The sequence below is a fragment of the Gavialis gangeticus genome, unplaced genomic scaffold, assembly GCF_001723915.1.
Source record: "Gavialis gangeticus isolate Ggan-Ray unplaced genomic scaffold, GavGan_comp1, whole genome shotgun sequence".
Lineage (NCBI taxonomy): Eukaryota > Metazoa > Chordata > Crocodylia > Gavialidae > Gavialis > Gavialis gangeticus.
Genome location: NW_017729000.1, coordinates 38,854,682 through 38,862,045, shown reverse-complemented (window position 1 = coordinate 38,862,045; position 7,364 = coordinate 38,854,682). Strand labels below are relative to the sequence as shown.

Sequence of the window (7,364 nt, the reverse complement as noted above, 5' to 3'; positions counted from 1 at the left end):
AATCTACATATATGTTGCAGCACATGTAACTACTCTGCTGTAGGACAGCACTGTCACAATGGAGTTAATTAATGTTCTGTGCCCCAATACCAGAGCATGTATAGCAGGGGTGGGCAATTATTTTGGCCAGAGAGCTGCTTAACAAGTTTTGGTGAGCTGTCAAACAAACATCCATAATAATTTTTTTTTTAAATATTTTTGTCCTGATTTATGTGTATTTCAGTTGAATTATTCAGACATGCGTGATGTTAACAGCTTGTGAATAACAGAATAAGGACTCTGTAGTTCTGTCAAGGGCAGTAAATATTAATATTAGCAAGTGTTCTTAGCTTTAGATGCCGAGTGGCTAAAATTTTCAAAGAACCTGAGGGAGGGTGTTAACTGCACATCTCCCATTAAACTTGCATGGGAATGGGGCATCTAACTCTAACCTTCTTTGAAAATCCACTCTTAAAAGCTGTGTTTTGTGTTACAAAGAGTTGAAAAGAAGTACTCTATAAAGATATCAGAACCAATACATGCAGCAAATTCATCTTTAATCTATTAAAGATTAGAAAGAAACCATTATTCTTAGACATCTCACTCCACTCCCACCTCATTGTCTTTGGCAAAAAAAAATGCAAAAAACCCAACCCCCATGTTTTCTATCATATGAACAGGGTTTAATCCCATGTTCAAATCAATAGGATGACTATAACTTCTCTGAGGTCACTTATCAGAACACTTTATCCTACAAAACTGGTGAAAGTGGCACCGTTTGTTTAAGACTGACCACAACAGTATTTTTCAAGGGTAATAAAATAGGATGGCTGATAAAATGTTAATAGTGTATGTAATAAACAGCTATTTTATATACAATATAGATTATAATCAGTAACCCCCAAAATGCCTTCTGGCATAAGCTCAAGGTCACAGATTGCTTGGTAAATCAGAGGCAGCAGAGGCTAATGGATCGGGATCCATTTTGAATGCTATGGTCAAAGTTGATCCGAATGATCATCAGAATGCTGTGGTATATTGTGACATGGAAAATGCTGCTGTTGCTGCTCATCCAAAAGCCAGGAGCCAAATGTTTGCATAAAGTTCAACCACTGAAAGTTAAGCTTTCTCTATTAATGATTATGTCACTGTTAATATTTACTCTCAGGCTAAACTCAAGATGGTAAGCTTGGCTCAGACTCCTCTTTTCTGCTCAGGGGGTGGGAATAGAGCTGGAGAGTGCTGTGAACTCTTATCGGTTGTGATTCCTGTATCGAAGCTAGCACTATGGAGTAACCATGAAGGATGTCTCATTGTGAGCTATAGAAGGTTACAACATCAAAAAGGATGTTGGGGTTGGGTGGAAGGGGGGCCAGGTAAGGTGGAGAGATGAGAAAGACCTCCCGTGGAGTATGAAATACATCTACTAATCAAAACTGGGTATTCAGTTCTAAACCTTAGCAGATGGCATCCCCAGGATGATCACCAGCAACTGTCACTGCAGTGATTATACACTGACATTAAACAGCTAATGTACTGTATAATTTAATTAGACTGAATAGAAAGATGGGAAAGATGGGAATATTACAAAAAGATGAAGATTATAATTTGCTAATAATTATGAAGGCATCCTAGGAATTTCAGAGCTAAGGATACATTGTGATTTGTGCTTAAAGCAGAACTAACTTTCCTATGTTCGTGTCTTCAAAATCAAATACAGGCTATCCTCACACTTACAGCGCCCTTTTCAGGAACATAATGCACTGTAAATTGAAATGATGCAAGTCAAATCTGATTTTCCCATAGAAACAGTGTTATAATAGGGGGTTACATTCCTGACCAAGGGCCTGATGCCCAACTTTTTATAGAAATGACCATAAACACCATATTTAACACCATATTTAAATCAACTATTTAATTTTATTTAATCAACTATTCAATTTTACTATAGACCATGTTGATTCTGACAGTATAAATAATTACTCACACTGAGATGAAAGGCCAAGAGACAGCAACTGCCAGAACCCCCCCATAACCCTGTGTTGGCAGGAGTGGTGAGCAAACAGAGGAGACCAGCTAGGGCAGGATGTCAGTGGGGATGGAGCCAGTGTAGGAACCAGCATAGCTCCAGCACAATGGAGGTGTAGCAGGGCAGCCGGGGCCAGGGCAGTACATGGGGCAGTGTTGGCTGGAGCACCCAGCTGCAGCAACAGCTATTTCTGGGCCTCTCCCCACATGAGGCACCTGCCCCCTGACTTACACTGCTGAGCAGAAGGGAGGAAGCCTTTCTCTGTTGAGCTCAGAGCTCTGCCTGGGAGCCCCGCACACAGCTGCCCTGCCAGGAGGCAAGGCACCAACCCTGCTCTCCCGCACCCCAGGGCCACCCAGGCCCTGAGACAGGCTGGTGCTCTTGCCCCTTTCTGAGGTTGTGGGAGCACCACGTGTCCCCAGCCAGATAGGTGGGGCACTGCAGCAGGATGCCACCATCTGGTGAGCAGCACAAAGGGCAGGAAATTTGAAGGCACTCACCACCGCCACTGCGTCCCACCGCGCCTTGACCCCAGCCCCAGTGGCTTCGCAGTCACACGGTCCTGGGCCCCTCCTCGGCCGGGCACGGATCCCAGGGCAGGCAGAGATGAGCTTGGCAGTGACCGCCCAACCCCCAGTGCAGGGCTCACCCAGGTACCACAGCCACAAGTCCCAGAGTGGGTCGTGGGCTGGATCACATGTGGTGCTGGATCCTTGCACTTATGGCATGCCCTAAGTGCAAGGATCCAGCACCGCAAGTAATGACATGGGCGTAAATAGCGGCACACCACAAGTGCAGATTGCCGCAAGTGGGAACGATGCAAGTCGAGAACTGCCTGTACATATTATGCCCTCCTGAACCAATTGCATTTTCCACAATATTTAATTTGATATTTTTTTACGAATGTTGGCAGAGGAGAAACATAGTCAAGGGTTTTTTTTTATTTTGTTTTTTTAATACTACCCCTGATGTAAGATACCAACATAAAATTAGGAACAGAAGAGGATGAATCAGAGTTTATAAGCTGTAAACCTTGAGATAGTTATCTCATGCCCAAATTATAAACATGTTTCTCCACACACACACACACACACACACACACACACACAGCATTCATCTGCATTCCAACTTAGCAAATGTAGGGATTTCAGTGTTAACAAGTGGTAAAACATGTGACTGATTACTTGTAAATGGAAGGGGTTAGAAAAGCTCAATGGATCAATTTCAGCAATCTGTCCCAACTTTTCTTCATCTTTAACTTTTCTGTCCCATTTTACATTCCCAGCTCCTCTCAAGGATTCCCTGCATACAAACTGAATACAGCTTTATTGTTTTTACCACACAACTTGATCTATTCACTCAGTTTACAAGGAGTGGAAAATTAAAAATTCATTTTGTGATTTATTTTGAAATTTCATTTCAGCTGCTGTAAACTGGCACAGCAACTCAACTGTCAGTGCAGTAACACTGACTTATAGCGCCAGAGGATCTGGCTCACTATGGTGCATTTATATCTTTTCTGTTAACATTTCTAGCATATGGGTTTATTTTGTGGCAGAGCAGCAGTTTGAAATGCACGAGGAATTTTAAGTGGCAGGATCATTCAAAAAGTTAGCAAGGTGCAAACAGCCATTCTATTTCCTGTTTATACCACCTCACTTGGTTACTTTGGGGAAATCGCTTACTTTTTCGGTATCTCAATTTGCTCATTGGTCACCTACCTCATTTGGATATAGTGAAAGCTTAAAGAAGCAAGCAAGCTGAGCTGTGAGATGCAAGATCCAACAGACATGCAAATTTACTGATGTAGAAAATATCCAAACTGATTGAGTTGAGGATTACAGTTCTTATAACATTCTTTATTGTGTTAATGATCCAACAGTTTTTGGTTTCAGTGTCATGATACACAGGATAAATGGAATATTTGACCATATTTACTTGCCAACTGGGAGTCCACTAGTATATACAGATGGAAACATTATGATTGGGAAAAATATTTTCTTCTGAGGTCATGCTGGTGGGTCCACTAGGTGCTGTATCACTCTCCTGGAGCACTGAAGTACAATCATTTGCTGTGAGCACAAGGGCAAATTCCATACAATTCACAGAGATTGTTGAAAATTTCCCACCAACATATTTTAATGAAAAACAGCAGTTCTTTTGGGTTATTTTTTCCTGGTGGAAACCTAAGAAATCTGACAAAATTAAAGGCAGAAACTATGTTAAGATTTGTTGGACCCAAATTAAAATAGTTTGCTTTGATGAAGTAAGCAAACTGCCTTATCTCATTATGTTACAGTGCCTCATAGAAGTGCTTGGGTGTCCTATGTCCTCGCTCTACCTTACGGACTGTTCTTCCATATTGCACTGTAGTCTCCTCTCAGATCAAATTGCATGATAGGAAACACATAACTGCAGCTGTGGTTAAATATCAAATTGATTCAAACAAAAAAAAGCCTATTTTGTTTTGGGAATGTTGGAATCTTTTATTTTGGCATTCCTGGTAGAATTGTTTGGAATTTTTGTTCCATGGAAAAAAATGTTTTTCAATTTTTTGTCCCAATTCAGGACAACAAATATTGTAACATTTGAATTATGTATATATAGACCAGAAATTCTTGTTTTCACTCATCTTTAACAGCCTCCTTACAATGAAGCATATGGACAGAATTAGCACTGACCTTGGTCAGCTCTAGATATTCTATGTATTTGCTCCCAAAGGTCAAGAGAACACAAGTCTTGGACACTATTCCCAAGGACTAGACTCCACATGGCTTCATGGAGTTCCATCTCTACATCACAAGGCAATAACCAGGTATTGCTTATTTTGTATCAATCATCAACTTTAAGAATATATGTTTGGTTTAGAAATGTAACACAATGTACTTGAAATGTATTTGAATTTCATTGTACTCCACAGTTGTGAGCTGGTACTCTTCCTTATAGACTGTTTCTAGCACACCTCTAGGTTCAGATTAATAGGTTGATCCTAGTTAGAAAAGCACATGTGCGCCTTTAGGTACATGTTTATGACCTATTGACTTTAACTTGATGTTTACCTTAGCGGGACATAAGGATCTGCCTATCCACTTGGCTAAACAGCTCAGATTAAGTATGAAGTAACTGCTTTGCTCAACTGAGGACCCTGTAACTGTTTTAGGCCAGGTACAGCAGACATTGCACTTTTACTGGTATAAGCAATCAGAAACTGGTCTATACCTATAACAGAACAGAAGTTCGGCAGATGCAGACTGGTAAATGGCAGAACCCAGTCTAAGATTTACCCCTCCACCAAAGGGCAACTATGTGTTAAGTTTTCTATCAATCTAAACTACACCACTTAAAGAAAACTGCATAACTTAGCTCAATTCCACCTTCATTTTTCTGAATGTCTGTATATAGGCTCAAGCACCTTTTGAGGTCCACTCTGTATGGTTGTATACAATCAACAGTTGTTGCCCTTTGTGGTCAGCCAGGAAAAGAACAGCACACTCTGATGTTACAGTTGATGCCATGTGAACAGACCCTTACATCTGCTGACATCAGAGTGGAACTGCTCAATTGCAAGGATTCATCCGTGTTCTAATTAGGCACAATTCAGCATATTTCCCCTCTTTCCTACCCACCATGAAACCATTTGGAGACTTTCAATCTGCCAGGAGTATGTCTGCAAATAGTGTATACGATTTTACATTAACAATTTAGAATGGCCAAGACCAACTACAGCAGGGGGACTCCTTATGGGTCTGGAAAGTTGGCAGTAGGGTAACAATGGCAGTATTAACTGCTACAGCTCCCAGAACCATGACAATTAATGCTGCTGCCACTTCTTCATCTGCCAAATTTCTTCACCTAAGGGGAACCCTGCAAGCCCACCGATTTCACATGAACCACTGAACTGTAGATACTGAGTGTATCTACACAAGACGCTTATTGTGGAGTTGCCTAATTAGCTCTGCAGTAAAACACCACCATCTACACAAGCAGTGGTATTAAATCAGAATAAACTAATTAACTCCACCATAGGATAGTACTGCACAAAACAAGTACTATTCTATGCTGGAGTTATTTACTCCATCACAATGTATATGTAGATGCTTACTGGGACTGGCTAGGGCACGAGGACATTACAGTGCGGGGGCTCCCTGCCAGCTAGCCGCACATTGCAGCCCCCTCATGCCCCTGCCAGCCCCTTCACAGCACACTGAGCTGGGCAGGAGCAGCTCCAAGCTGGCAGGCTGACACCCCAAGATCCCCTGCTAGTTGGGGCTTCGCTGCCCTGGCTCAATGTGCTGCGGTCCTGAGCGCACATGTAAACACTGAGCCCAGGAGCAATCAACTCTGGTGCAAACTTATTGTGTCAAATTCATTTCACGTGTAGACATACCCACTGTGAATGGGCTGAATCACAAAAATAGCGTTCTTTCTTATTTGCATCATAACATTACAGATCAATCATACTGATTTGACAGATACAGTGTTTTTTAAAAGTAGTCATTTTCAGAACTCATTTATTTTCATTATTTATTACACCTTATTTATTACACCTCTAGAGAAATCAACATCAATTTCAGCAAAGATATTATTTAGACTCTTACCTAACAATAGGGCATACAGAACATCCCAAAACCCTAAGTTCAGTCCTCCTTCTGTTCTCATTATTTCGCTTGATATTTCCCACTATTGCACTACTGCTAGTAGTAGCTGTAAGAGGAGGAAAGGTCATGAGATTAACAGGGTTTTAACCACTGTTTTCGTACCATGACCACATTGGGTTTAGATGACATAGGAAGTTTATACATCAGGAGGGCACAAGACGATTCTCTCTGTAGTTCTCTCATTCCCACAACTGGTTATTATACATCAGTGAGTTATTTTAAGAAACAGCTAAATAGAGAAAAGGAATGAATATGGATACAGCAAAACTTTGTGTCAAAGCAAGAATGTGTGTCCCCAAAAGGTTCAACCCCACTGTAATAAGCAAATTGCATTTCTGTTCTAGTCACTCTATATCTAGTGAGGAAAATGTGCAAAGAAAAATCTGGTTTAGTGTAAAAGTGTTCTATTATGGAACATTTTATTCATATTTTGATAATATACTATACATAGTAATATATTAATTGTTATATACATCAGCCCTTAGATTCATAGATTCATAGATTAAGGGTCGGAAGGGACCTAGATCTTCTAGCCCGACCCCCCGCCAGGGTGGGAGAACAACAAAAAACCCCAAAAAGAGAAACGGGACTCAAATGAGTCCAGCCAGGTAGGCATCCAGCCTCTTCTTAAAGACCCCCAGGGTAGGGGCCAGCACCACTTCCCTTGGAAGTTGGTTCCAGCTCCTAGCCGCCCTAAC

At 41.3% G+C, this 7,364-nt stretch overlaps 1 protein-coding gene across 1 annotated transcript in view; it reads left to right on the top strand.

Moving 5' to 3' along the window:
- The window catches only part of KCNMB1 (potassium calcium-activated channel subfamily M regulatory beta subunit 1), a 19,848-nt gene that overhangs the window by 5,550 nt on the left and 6,934 nt on the right, over positions 1 to 7,364 (top strand). The window contains exon 2 of the mRNA XM_019506527.1: positions 4,730 to 4,823. The gene's annotated coding sequence lies outside the window, so the exon portion shown is untranslated. The remainder of the gene's footprint in view (positions 1 to 4,729; positions 4,824 to 7,364) is intronic.